At 44.8% G+C, this 14725-nt stretch overlaps 1 protein-coding gene across 1 annotated transcript in view; it reads right to left on the minus strand.

Annotated features, from left to right (window-relative positions):
• Positions 1–5528, minus strand: part of TENM2 (teneurin transmembrane protein 2) — a 592828-nt gene extending 587300 nt beyond the window's left edge. Inside the window, exon 1 of the mRNA XM_062587647.1 lies at positions 5445–5528. The gene's annotated coding sequence lies outside the window, so the exon portion shown is untranslated. The remainder of the gene's footprint in view (positions 1–5444) is intronic.
• Between the last annotated feature and the right edge of the window lie 9197 nt (positions 5529–14725).

Genomic DNA, 14725 nt, shown 5'->3' on the forward strand with positions numbered 1-14725 from the left:
CTTAAGTGAAAAAAACTTCCACTGTCCATGAAATGTGTCACCCTAGAGTTACAATACAGCTAATATTAAAAAAATAGGAACAAAGATGCAATCTTCTAAAACATTATCTAAAACATTAGGCATATTGTTTTAATGTATATGTTCCCATTGCTATAATTGACCAGTAATTGTACAAGCAGGGACTGGATGTCCAGGTGGTATAAAAAGCTAGGTCAGTAGTAACCTGCCTGAAGTAAAGCTTCTTCTACTATACATATTTAACTAAATGTGTTAGCAATGCACGTTAGCAGAATGTTAAAAGTAATTAGAAAGTAGGGAGCGATCACTGATGTAAGTCCGAGGGTACTATTTACTTATTTATAATACAAGTAAGTGGCTATGTTTTAGGCAACTCAAAAACCTCCAACTATTCCTGAAATTCAAGAACTAAATTCTGCTTTTTAAAAATTCATGTGCCACACACTTTAAAAAACTAGAATTGTAAAAATCATAACATATTGAAGATATTTTCTTTAGGATGTTTACAGAGCCTGTTCGCAGAACACAAGATTTAAGAGTTTGATTAGCGTTAGATCCACAAAAGGCTCTTCGCTCTTCTAACTCACTACCATTAATTTCCTCCACCTGCAACAGTTCCCAGCAAACCCCCTCTGCAGTTCTGAACTCTACCTCCAAAATCAGCTCCTGAGGAAGTAAAGCAAGACAGGCCTCCAAAAGGTAAGATTATACCCAGCTCCCAGCTGCTAGGAAAGCAGGTGCTACTTAAAAAAATAAAAAAAATAAAAAAAAAATAAAAAAATTTAAAAAAATAAAAAAAATATAAAAAATAAATAAAAATAAAAATATATAAAAAATACAGTTATATTGAGTTTATTATACCAAATATATAATTTTAAATTACTCTGTTGAAACCCATACTTTGAAGGTCAGGTATATCTTCTTTCGCTGTAATAGTTCCTGCAAGACAACAGCAATCGCAGTGTTTTTCCTCTTCAAGTCACTGTAAATGTACTAACATTATAAGAAATATTTATGTAAATGATACTCTTCTATAAGGCACAGGGAAAGGGAAAATAAATAATTGCTTGAGGACGAGTGGCAAACCACAAGCTTCCCTGCATGCAGCTTTGAATTTGAAAGCAGAATAAAAGTGTAGGACAAAAATTATTTGTCCCATGAATCATCTGGCTTCGTGCACCTCCAGGAATTGCAATGCTGCTACAGAGCAGCGCCGTCCCGTCACTCTCCGATGCCCTCCTGACATGTTTTCCCATCGCATTATTAGCGCCCTGGAAGGACGCCCTATTACTCAAAACTGATTTATTCTTGCAAGGTGTCTTGCTCGCTCTAATATCTCCTTTCCTGCAGTCAATAGCGGCCAACTCCAGGCTGACATCTGCGCCTGTTTTCAGGCTTATTGTAACTGATTCATGTCCCCACTTCTGTGGTGAATATATATAGCTGTCAGCTGGAGCGCTGCCACGGTAGCTCTTCCCGGGACCCAAACGCCTGCGAGCGCCGAACACTTTGATTTCTCGCTGTAATGGCAGTTTAGCTCCATCTTCTACCAAACCTGCATTTGGAAGATTCTTTCTGAGCAAATACAGCTCGTCTACAAGGAGCTCACTTGCAGACAGACCCAGCAGCGGAGCGCACTGCACCTGAGGTTACTCAGAGCCTAGCGAGGCGATTTGTACCTCCCTCTTTAACAAATATGAGCACAAATGGCCTGAATTAAAACAGAGGACAGAAACTTTGCAGAAAAACCCTCTTCACACAAGACTCCTTTCACCTAAATATATTTTTCTATATATGCAAAAATGATCAGAGGTCTGGAATGGACCGAACGTAACTGAGCTCTGTCTTTGGCCACTGCTGGATGGAATGCCCCATACGTGCATTCGATCCCTCCAAAAACATTCAGCAGACACCTACACAGCCATGCCACCTCAAACCCTGCTTGCAAAACCATTAAAAACAGACGCTTCCTTCCCAGGAAGGAGGCTGAATGCAAACCGTCTCCTTTCCACCAGGAAGCCCTGGAACACCTCAATGAAGGATTCATTATTAAACGTGAGGAGCTAAATCTCTCTCAAGCAGGTAGAATTTCCTTTGAAATCGCACCAAGTTTACAGTGAGACTTTGGAAGCAGCTATGCAAAACCTACACTTACCAGGAGTCAGTTTTCCTGTACAGGCAAAAATGGATAAAACCATAAATAAAGAATAGCACCAACAGTAGCACCATCAGGAGCTCACAGTTTCCTTCACGGCAGACAACTTTATTCACTGCTTGTTCTGGGTTACACAGGAGTGTTCTGCAGACCGTGATCTGCGATGAACTGTAACGCCCGTGCGGTCCTCCGAGGACAGCCACAGGACGCTATTTCATGTCTTCTAGCCAAGGTCTGTTCATTTAATTCGCACGCTAACACTCAGGTCAAGTTGTTTTCCTAACATCTTCCTTAGGACGACCTTCCTCAGAAACCGGTCAAACGTCACAAAAAGTTACAAAAGCACTTGCAACTGGCACAAGGGGCCCCAGAATTTGGCAGAAAACATGCAAAAGTATGTGATCTACAGGCTGAAAATAGAGCAGTAGTGTTCCTAAAGGATGCTGCTGCTGAGGAGATCCACATACACTTTGGATATCCTTCAAAACCACTGAGAGCTACCTCGCTAAGCACAGGAGAGGGGCACGAAAGCCTGCTAAGGGAAAGCAGGACCGCGAGGAGGGCTGGGGCCGGCAGCCCCAGGTCCACCAGCGCTGGGGGTCGGTCCCGTTCCTCCCGCAGACGGAGGGAGTTACAGTCAAGACAACGCTGAGGAACTGAATCCCCCATTGAGGAGAAAATCGGCAGGGTTTTGTTCAAGAAGTTATGCTTTTATTTTTATGTAGCTCCTTTCTAAAGGCTTTGATCCGCCATGATGGGCTGATAGGAGCTTTTGTCGAAAGGAAAGAAAGGAAAAAAGAACACGCTAACACACATGCCGAAACCCCGATGTCATGCCAAAGAGGCTGGGGGGACACACTAGAGGGAAAAAGGGCCTGAGATTTGTTCCCCAGTCAGCAGCAAGTCTCTGTGGGTTTTCTAAAGAATGAAGCAAATCAAAAGGCGGCAAGAGGGAGCGCATAGGTACAGAAGGGAGGAGACTGAGCAGTTCCCAGCAGCTCTCGGTCACACCAGCAAGCGCAGGAGGAGCGGCGGGGTCCAGGCGGCACGGCCGCGGCAGCAACCCCAGCCCACGGTGGTTCCCTGGCTCAAAACCCCACCAACACAACAGGCATTATGGCATTAAAAGCTCAACCAATCTCGCTCAACTGGAACAAGAGATCCCCAAACCCCAAGCCCCAAAAATAAAACCTTAAACCTACTTAATTTACTCTGTGCAATCTTTTTGTGGTCCTTAGGCTTTTCCTTAGCCCTGGGAGCCAGCGAGGAACGCTCTCTAGACTGGAGAAATTGGGGGGAAATCTGCTGAAAGCAACCACCTTGCTGCTCCGCACTGCACAGCCACTGCTTGGCCAAGCTCCCGCAGCCTGGAGGGGGCTGCAGCACGACGGAAGCCTCTTCCTCAGCACCTGAACATCCTTCCAGGCCTCAACATCTTTTATGCAATAAATAAACAAACAAACAAACCCACCCACAAAACCCAGCACACAGAGAGCAGCTGCCACTTTGAAAGGTCTGAACAGGCACATTTTCGCACCCCGTTTCTGCAGGGAACCATCACTTTCAGAACGGACGTGCTGTTGCCATCCGACGGCGGGAGAGCGCCCTGCGCCCACGACAGCGGCCGAACGAGCCGCCGACCCAGACCGCAGCCAGGGATCCCGAGGCTGAGCTCGCGGAGGGGTGTCAGAGGTTTCCCGGGGGACTCAGTTCCACAAACTGCAGCAGAGACTCAGCACAGAAGTGAGAGCTTCTGCCTCCATATCTTTTACCACTTCAGGTTTGTTTTCTAGGAATTTGGTAAAAAAAACATTCCCAGTCTGTCCTTTAACTCTCAGAAGATGCGTTATGGCAACCCTTTAAAACAAATATAGGAACTTCTACATAAAGCATGTAGATATATTTACCGGATCAAAAAAACAGTTTTCAGTAATCACTTATTTAATTTTTAGGATTTAATAGATACATACAGTATAGGCAGGGAACTATCATAATAAAACACAGACTTGCAAAAAAACAAAAACATCAAATTTTCTTTCTTATTATAAAACACTTATACCACAGTTTTTAATTTCATTTTAGTTTTCCTATATATTTCCCATAAATTTTGAAAATTCAGAAATTCAGGCAATTGGAATAATTAATTTCATAACGATGTAGCAAAGATCTTAACGCTCTGAAAACTAAAGAAACAGTCATGGAGTTATAAACAACATTTTAGCAGAAAATATTTAATGACAACCTGGCCTACAGCAAACAGAAGGCAAAAGAACATGTTGATTTTTTAAGTGAGTGAAGTGAATTCACTCAAAATATGGGGCCTGCCATGTTTAAAAACTTACCAAACCCCAATTTTGCTATGCTTTGAGAGAAATGTGATACAATTTAAAATGTTGTATTAAACCAACTCCAATTAAAGGGTTTATTTTACTAAGGGCACAATCTACAAGTAGTTTCTTAAGCAGCAATCTCACGAAATTAAATGGCTTGAGCAATAGCTTTCACATGTACCACAAAAATGATATTCAGTGAAGTTAAAAACTGCAAGAGAATAAGGAGCTCAGAATAACAAAAGAACTCTTTATCTAGCTTTTTTATAGCAAGCTATCAACTGAAGGTTGTATTTCCTTTCCTCTTGAGCTATTCCTAAGCAAGGTAGCCCACTTTCTCTACTGGACAATTGGAAGAGTGTCACTGGGTGTGATTATATTAATTCCCAGAGGGAATGTACAACGCGGCTAAACTACAGGCTGTCTTGTGAGCATTTTGAGGTAACACAAAAGAACAGGAAGTTTGCAATACTTTCTCCTCTTTATCTTTTCATCGCACAGCATCTACAGATTTACAACATCATGATACACAGTTACTTAGCCATTCTTATCAACCAAAGAATTTTTATTGTGTTGTAATTCTGAATAAAAAGCCCACTTGAGCAAAGGAAAATTTCTTTGAACACCAGGAGCAAGAAATACCTAAAATCCTCATTTGATCCTGAATTTTGTTTGCTCCAGCAAACAAAACTCCAGTGTAAGGGAAAAGATGCAGTCCTCTCAGTGAAGCATTCTCAAGTAATTCGACTGGGCTGGAAGAGACTGCAGTAGATTTCTGTAAAGGAAAGTACTAGGACAAATTGCTTTTTGCTGCAAAGAAACACTTTCCTGCAGAGATCTAGAAAGGCGCTTTTGAAACGTAGATGGAAGCCCCTCGGTCAACAACGTATAAACACATCTCAGAAGAGAGCAAGGCACAGCCCTGCAGTTTGAGTACTCACGGAAAGGGGGGTCGGCGGTGCTCCGCTCTGCGGTCCTCCCGGCTGTGTTGTTAGCTCTGCAGGTAACAGAGACTTCTTAATTCAGGGGGCAATGAAAAGCAAAAAGGATCTGTCAAGAAGAAGAAGGAAAAATAAAGAAAGGATTACTTTCAGGGAAATGAACTGTAAAATACTAGCCATAAGTACAGGCTTTAGAAGTATTTTGGTATTTATCTCTCACAGTTTTAATGCCAAAAAGGCAACAAACATATCTACTTTACGGTGTCAGAAATCACCTTTTAGAAGCATCTTTCCTTATGCCTCTCATTCTTCCTCTTCCCTGCCCCAAAATGCAGAAGGAAACCTAAGCCATGAGTCTGGTTAGTCATTTAACTTTTACACTGCTAAAATTAACAGAAAGGAATTTATACTACTTTTTCTACTCGATTCTCCTAGAAAGAAAAGGCACAACAATCCTGGATAGCAGCCCTCACAGCTTTTGGATCAAGACCTTTTACCCCCAAGTACCCTTATGGCGAAAGGTTTAATCCGAAGCTCTTTAAGCTTTCAGCTGACCACCTGTTCCTTGCTCTATTAATCAATACTTCTTAATACTTCTCTTTCACCGTCTGCAATCCCTTACACTAACTGAGGGCTTCCAAATTTTCTTCAGATTTTTTCCTTATCTTCAAAAAAATGTTTTTGGAAAAGAGAATTTATCTAACATGTCCACATCCTTTGCAATGATTTATTTTTCACCTGGTCAATGAAATGATCCAGTTAGAGGCACAACTACCTGTCTTACAAGTTGGACAAAATACAGGTTTCAGCTTTCATTAGGAAATTACACAAGAAGAAGTAATTGGGAAGAAGCGACTGGTCATGCATCCTAATAAATCTGAACAGTTGATATCCATCCACTCAAGAAAATAAAATCAACACAGGCTCAGGGTGGGAACAGAAAAATCGACAACACTAGAGTGATAAAACTCATAAATACACACAAAAGCTTATAAAAGCATGTTAATGTTTTCTCCTGTTATGCATCCAACTTTTAAACAATCTTCTATGAACATCTTCATCTAGTATGTCTAATGAATTTAAATTAATGGCATTTATTTTTGGTTAAAAAAGAAGCTTGATGTACTAGCACTACTTGATTGCTGAGGTCTATCTCCCTGGAAATAAATAGGCATAATTGTATTTCAAGCTAACAGCTTTCCATAAAGTGTTGATTATTAAAATAAGACAAAGAATCCAATATACATTTTATAGTAATGGCACTTAAAATCTTTGAGGCCAAAAATGTGCTATAGAATATTCTAAGAATATGAGCCCAAGCAACGTTTTAAATTCACAGAAGTGTATGATAGTTAAACATAAATAACCTCCCTAGTTAGGGAATGGAAGGCAGTCTTTACTTAGACTTCAGGTAGGAATCATCGTCTCCTCGTTTTCCCCTATTGTGCTTACTTTCTCTTGTGCAATCCTATCAACCTGTGCTTCAGTGCAAACTGTACACTTGTATTACTTTTCTGGTAAGTCTGTGTCACTTACATTATAATAATTGCTAATTCTCTTACACCTTGTGTGTTTGTATGTCACTACTTTGGTGACTGCTAAATATGGGACAGAAATATTTGTAAGAAAGAAAGAAATTTCAGCACACTGAATTACTCTCAAAATACAGTAATCTACTCTCTCATATTTCTCAAAATAGAATACATTTCCTATGTATGGACCTATAACTTACGACATCAAACATTTCTGGAAGTCTGAAAGACCATGGCTCTCTTCTAATTTATCAGCATCTAACAACTGGAGATTAATATTTTGCAAGCAGTAAGACAAACCGTGTAATACCTTCTGGGTATCAGGGAAAGCATCTACTCAGTTCAGGGCCATACTGCAAGCTCATGACAAAGGAACTGTCATCAGGTGCTCAATTAAATGGCGAAGACAAATCAGAACTAAATTTGTATTGCAAATAACTCTACAAAAGAGTAATTTTGCTAATTACATTCTTGGTAATTTGAAAAAAGGGATCATGAACAGTGGATTTAGAGGCTTCTGACTTCATCCTGAATGAAGTCAGGAAACCACACAGTTCTGAATTTTTCAGTATCTTCCTTCCAGGAACACACCTAAACCTTAACAGCAGGATATACCAGAAAGAGCGAACATGAGCAGTCTGACCAGCGCTCTGCAACATTTTGTTCCTGACTCCTTACAGCAAAGGCAAGGGCACCGCGTAACCGAGGACAGCATCCACCCTTCCTGGAAGGGCCGGTCGATACCTTCCGTCTTGCTCCTCCACCTGCAGTTACTGACAGGCTCGTGTTCTGCAGTAACTGCAACACCTCATGCTCTGAAGAAACAACAAAAAATACTTCTTCTAAAGGTGTGCCTGAGCACATGTATACATAAGGTCTTTCACATTACAGAAAAAACAATCTTGAAAAGGAAAAATACAGTTTTGATTTCAAACTACTACTCCCAATGTTACAAAGACCTAGGCACCAACCTAATAGTTTTAACAAAGCCAAGATGTAACAATTTTAGATAAATCAAGTTGTTAATGTTAGATTGCAAATTAAGTGTGTTTAAGTTTCTATCAAGATTATGTGTTTGTTTACTGTATATAACCCCAAAGCCCCATCATCCTACGAATTCTTTATGACCCAGCCTACGCACTTAAGAGACCCAAGAGACAAAATAATAAACTTTCATCTGTATCTGAAAGTACTTCATAATTAGCAGATATAGAAAAAAAATTAGAGACAGCACATTAGTATAAAACAAAACAAGGTTTGCAATAAAAGCCTGTGGCTGATCCTTGTAATTCTACCAAAGAGCTATTTCCAAAATCTAAACAAGTTACTTTGAATCAAATTTATGAAGGCACTTGAAAATACATGGCAGATAGGCCCTATATTGATGCTACCACATGTCCATAATCCTCAATTTTAGTGAAAATGAGGTGCATGCAAACATCTATAAATTCAAGTAGGTGTCTACTTGTATTATTAGATGTACCGATACCCCCCACACCTTGCTCACTTCCCTATCAATAATGTCATTAATATTTCTGTTAATACCAGTAGTACTAGGAACGGCACTAACTGCACCTCGTAAGAATACGAAGTATTAATTCAACTTAAAAGTCTGTAAATTACTTTCAGTTCCACTGGGCTAACTGACATAAAATCTATAAACCTACTATAGTCCTGTTTCTTGGTTATAGGTTACCCGTGCAGTAATGACAGAGACAGAATATTCTTACAGCTACATACACATGAAAGCTTGGGAACTCTAAAACCAAGGTAACATTCACGATCTGTATTTAGGCCTGGCCCGTATATATGCTGCCTTTTACTAAATTAGCCCATTTCTTTCTTCAGTCAGAGGATCTCTAGCTCATCCAGTGCAAAGTACTCAGCCACTGAGCATTGCCAAAATATTTTTCTGCTCGTTTTCGAAAATGCTGGCCCTGCGCCGGGTAGCTTCCTCTACGACTCGTCAGCACAGTGCTCAAACGCCTCCAAACCCTAACGGCGTGATTTTCACAGTACCTAAGAGGCCACTATTCCCATTTAATTGGATGGGATCTTGGCACATAAAGATGGAACACAAAGCATCCGCTAACATCCTGTGCCCAATTTTCATAGTATTTAGTATTATACAGCACTTCCCGTGCTATAGATCAGCTCCGGTTGTGATAAACATTTTTCGAAATTAAGGCATGCAATAACTAAAGAACAAGTAGAGATTTCCTGGCTGCGTCGTACCCTGCTCAGTACAGAGACCCGCCGTCATCCCGAACCTGCAAGACACTGACTCCAGTTCGCCACCCTCCTTAACACAGCAGTTAGCAAATACAACAACCTACACCAAAAAACACCCAACCCGCAATACCGCAGAGAGGCCGCTCTCTCCCGCCAGCAGCCCGCGCGCAGCCGGGCAGGCGCCCACGTGGCCACCTGCTCAACATCCACACGTTCAAGGTCCCCCTTCCCCCCCATCTCCTCTGCCCTCCAGTTTTGTTTTCATCAGGTCTTTAATCCTCCGAGGAGCGTCCAGAACTCCAGTGGTGCTGGCGAGGGACCACGGGGCCCCGGGGTGGGACAACCCTGCCTTACACCGTCCCCTTCCCCAGTTCCTTGCTTCAGACGCTTCAGTGATCTTGCAAACACCACCACACACTTTGCTTCACAACCCTAATTTGTTCTTAGAGTGGGTCTGCTCAAAATACAGAATGAATAAGTGCCTCGAGGAAAAAGATTTTATCATCCTGAAATGTTACGTAAAGGCCAGGAAGAATTCAAGAATTCAAGACGTAAGATTTTAGTCCTGGTTAACTCTCAAGTCCTTTTTTTCTTTTTTTTCCCCTCCTCCTTTTTTTTTTTTCTTTTTTCTTTTTTTTTTGACAGCTTGACTAACGGCACTTTAATATAGTCATGTTAAGAGAGGCTGATGCACGGATAAACAGATTCTACTCACCGGTGAAAGCATTACCCAGCATTAAAAGTGAGGACAAACCCGGTACTACTTTGTCAACTCACTTTGCACATACAGTGCAAACCCTATACTCAGTACATAGAATTATCATCCTTAAGCAATCCATACAAACCAATGCTTTACAGTACAAACATTAGGACAAATCAAACGCTGTCCGGACTGGACATTCCGGTTGCTAGTTAACACAGATGTCAATTCCTGAAAGTGATATCGATGAAACCTAACACCCTTGACAAATGACAGTAAAACTTCCAAGATATGCTCTTCCTCATCCTGACATCAATACGTACAATGGAAATTACGTTTATGAGCTTTAGGCCAAACTTAAAAGAAAAATATGATTTTTCTCTTCTTATTAGCTACCAAAAGATATGAGAGTGGTAGATTAGTAAATGGAAATTAACTGACTCTTTCGCTAATGAATAATAATAGTAAAAAAGAGCTTTTAACAGCCATGAAATTACAAACACAAGCGTTTCAATATATTACAGCTGTAGAACAAAAAGAAATGAAAGAAGTTACAAAAAAATGAGAAGAAATGAATGGATTTCTCAAGTATCTCTACCACATCATAACTGACATCTCTACAAACATCTAGCTTAGGGAAAAAAAAAAAAGAAAAAAAGAAAACAGACTTTTTTCCTATGAAATATTATGAACACTAAAGAAAACAAGTTAAATTTTACAGTACATACCAAAGCCAACAAGATGGGAATCCACGACCCGACAGCAACAGAAAAGATCGCGACAAAAACCTCGCAGCATTACGCAAGGGGCCGAACGGGCAGAGCACTGAACCGCCGACACCGCAGAAGTCACCGTCCTCGTACCTTCAGACAGGGACGCGGCAAACGCACCGCAAACCCAGAGGAAAACGACAACGATGGCAAAAACCGCCAGCCTTCGTGCCACGCCTCCTGCAACACAAACGCCCGAGAGCAGGGAGGGAGAACGCAGAACCCGAGGCGAAGCAAGAGGCTCCCCGCAGCAAGGGAGGCCGGGGCCGGGCGAAGGCGCTCGCAGCGCAGCTGCGGAGCAGCGGCACCGCCGGAGCACCGGGGGCCCTTGGCGGCGGCGGCCTGGCGCCGTGCACGGGCCCGGGAGCCGAGGCCCCGCAGCAGAGCGGCACCGCCGGAGCGCCGGGGGCCCTTGGCGGCGGCGGCCTGGCGCCGTGCACGGGCCCGGGAGCCAAGGCCCCGCAGCACAGCGGCACCGCCGGAGCGCCGGGGGCCCTTGGCGGCGGCGGCCTGGTGCCGTCCACGGGCCCAGGAGCCGAGGCCCCGCAGCAGAGCGGCACCGCCGGAGCGCCGGGGGCCCTTGGCGGTGGCGGCCTGGCGCCGTGCACGGGCCCGGGAGCCGAGGCCCCGCAGCAGAGCGGCACCGCCGGAGCGGCGGGGGCCCTTGGCGGCGGCGGCCTGGCGCCGTGCACGGGCCCGGGAGCCGAGGCCCCGCAGCACAGCGGCACCGCCGGAGCGGCGGGGGCCCTTGGCGGCGCGCGGGCCCGGGAGCCGAGGCCCCGCAGCAGAGCGGCACCGCTGGAGCGGCGGGGGCCCTTGGCGGCGGCGGCCTGGTGCCACGCGCGGGCCCGGGAGCCGAGGCCCCGCAGCAGAGCGGCATGCCGGAGCGCCGGGGGCCCTTGGCGGCGGCGGCCTGGCGCCGCGCGCAGGCCCGGGAGCCGAGGCCCCGCAGCAGAGCGGCACCGCCGGAGCGCCGGGGGCCCTTGGCGGTGGCAGCCTGGCACCGCGCGTGGGCCCGGGAGCCGAGGCCCCGCAGCAGAGCGGCACCGCCGGAGCGCCGGGGGCCCTTGGCGGCGGCGGCCTGGCGCCGTGCGCGGGCCCGGGAGCCGAGGCCCCGCAGCAGAGCGGCACCGCCGGAGCGCCGGGGGCCCTTGGCGGCGGCGGCCTGGCACCGCGCGTGGGCCCGGGAGCCGAGGCCCCGCAGCAGAGCGGCACCGCCGGAGCGCCGGGGGCCCTTGGCGGCGGCGGCCTGGCGCCGTGCGCGGGCCCGGGAGCCGAGGCCCCGCAGCAGAGCGGCACCGCCAGAGCGGCGGGGGCCCTTGGCGGTGGCGGCCTGGCACCGCGCGCGGGCCCGGGAGCCGAGGCCCCGCAGCACAGCGGCACCGCCGGAGCGCCGGGGGCCCTTGGCGGCGGCGGCGGCCTGGCGCCGCGCGCGGGCCCGGGAGCCGAGGCCCCGCAGCAGAGCGGCACCGCCGCCGAGCCCCGCGCCCAGGCAGAAGGCCACCGCGCGGACGGCTCACCAACCCCAAGACAACAAACCCCCTGGCGAGCGTCCTGCTTCCGAGCATCGGCACAAGGTCCTGAAACAACCAAGGGAAAAACCTGAACGGGAAAAAGCGAAGAAGCTCTGGAGGAGAAGCCACTCTTCAAAGCCCTTCCTGTGACTCCACAGGGCGAACCCCAGAGGGAGGACTGGGAGAAATGTGAAGAACAGCTACAGCTGCTATTTACCACCCATAAACAGTATTTGCTGTTTACAAACAAAACAACCAGCAAAGCCAAAGGTGGGACTAGCGAGACGGCGTCAGGAGAGCAGCAAAGGCCTCAGAGACCTGGAGACCGGCGAACGAGCCAGCTACGAGGCACGCTTCAGCCCTTGCAGAGGAGAAACTCAGAGCGAGAAAGCCGACACCGACCGCTCTGCGCCGAGAGCTGCCAGTTACCACGAATAAAACCAAGCGGAGAGAAGGAGGAAATTTAGAGCGGGGACAGGTCAACTCCCGGGGGCGCCCGGCTCACACGCCGCGCCGCCTCTGCCCGACGTACGAGCAGGGACGTGTCGAAAGAGGCTCGCGGCGGAGGCGGCCGTCTCCGGGCACGCCGCGGCGCCCGGCGGCCTCGGCCCCTTTACCCGCGTTTACAACGTCTAAACACGGTCCGAAACTTCCTTCCTGTAACGTGAGCCGAGGTGTAACGTAACTACTGGAAAGAAATTAGATAAATAATAAAATAATTAATTTAATAAATAATTAGATGAAATTTCCCCATCTCTAAGTGCAGCACCGCTCTAGTAAAACGGTGACATGAAACCACATGCTTGGTTAATTTATAAACACAAAATAAAAGGCCAACTGAGAGGCAAGCCAGAACTGTCATTTGAAATTAGGGCATACGACAACTCTAATGTGATTTGAAATTCAGATTTATATGAGGCCTCATTAAGCAGTTTAGAGAAATTCATAAATCTTTTTATTGGGTCATTTTTTTTTCCTAATTGCCTCTACAGAATGATGTACATAAATACATAAATAAAGTAAAACATACTATTTCTAAACCATAAGATATTTTAATGATATATTTTATTTTTTTAAATCCTCATCATCTCTCATCTATGAGAATGACAAAGGCAAAATCTTTCACAATTCCATAAAAAAGAAAACAAAGGATAGTAAAAAATTCTGGCATATATATCTAGACCTTGCTTCCAAAGTAATTTCCAACTAAGCAGCATCAAATATTCAGAAAATTCAGGCAAGAGTTGCCATTTGCCTTTTATGTAAGGATCAACTCTGAAATCAACTTACTTTTACAAATCACAATCTAAGAATAGATTTTTTTACATTCTCTTTTAGATTATTTCTAGTCTTTGCCTCTTAAATCATCTCTCAGCTTCCTAGTTTAGGACTTAAGCCAAGACCTTGATAAAACACAGCAATAAAACACGAATACAACTTATCAGCAGTCCCTAGTTAACGGATATAGTTTCATTTGTTCATTAGTCCCTAAAGAACAAGCTTATGTTTTTCTGCCAGCCCAGGATTCATTGATGGCTGTTTATTTGTTTACATTAACTTTCTGCTCAAGTTATTTATACCATACCTACTATCATGGTCTCTAAAAATCTCACCATTTTTAATGTATTTACTGAGATAAAGATTACAGCCTTCTTTTTTAAAAAAAGAACTTTTGGGGGGAAAAGCCTTTGGGAAACTAATGCATAGAGAAATCACCTTCATATACACTGAAAGATTTGGTGCTGAGGATAAAGCCACCTTGACAAGCACAGCGTAGTTCTGCTCCCAACCATTTCTATTGCCAGCCCTCTGCACTGAGCAAACTTGATGAGTTTAGAACTTGCAGTATTTAAATATTTATTAGTAAATGATAGTGGACACGCTGTAATTTTACAAAACACAGAAAAATGTCAGTGCAACAGAACAGCCTAGAGGCCAAAATTGAGAGCGTAAGCATTTGGACACTGAACACCGGGCAGCACCCTAAGTGAGCATAAAGGCACTTGGATAGGATTTTCAAGTATTAAAAGCTAAGACAGTGAATCTATACATAGCCACTGGTAAAAGTAGAGCTTAGAAGGACACGGATCGCTCCTTGCTTTGCTAACTTAATAACAGACAAGAGTTCGAGCAGTTTCCCCTTTACAGTAACAGTAACCTTAGAGGTCTGTACATACATGGAGACAGGTCACCTTTTAGGTAACAAACCGCTGGAAATTTAACTATTATCTAAATTTCAGAGGACAGAATTTAAAATGAGCTTTTGAAAAAATACTTAGCTTACAAAACAATACCATGGACTGCAGCCAGATGTTTGTAACCATCCAAAACAAATACTGCTGGTGTAAAAGAGACCATGCACAAAGCAAAGCTTTATACATGTAATAGCTAATCATTAGTACCTTGAATAACAAATACCTGTAGGGTATCTTATGTAGGTATGGCTGACAAATTCTGTCTGAATGTATGCTGATTTTAAGTTTTATAAATAATTTTTATATTATCACGCTGCTTCTAAAGAATCTTCAAAAGA

This window comes from Rhea pennata, chromosome 14 (assembly GCF_028389875.1).
Source record: "Rhea pennata isolate bPtePen1 chromosome 14, bPtePen1.pri, whole genome shotgun sequence".
Taxonomy (NCBI): domain Eukaryota; kingdom Metazoa; phylum Chordata; class Aves; order Rheiformes; family Rheidae; genus Rhea; species Rhea pennata.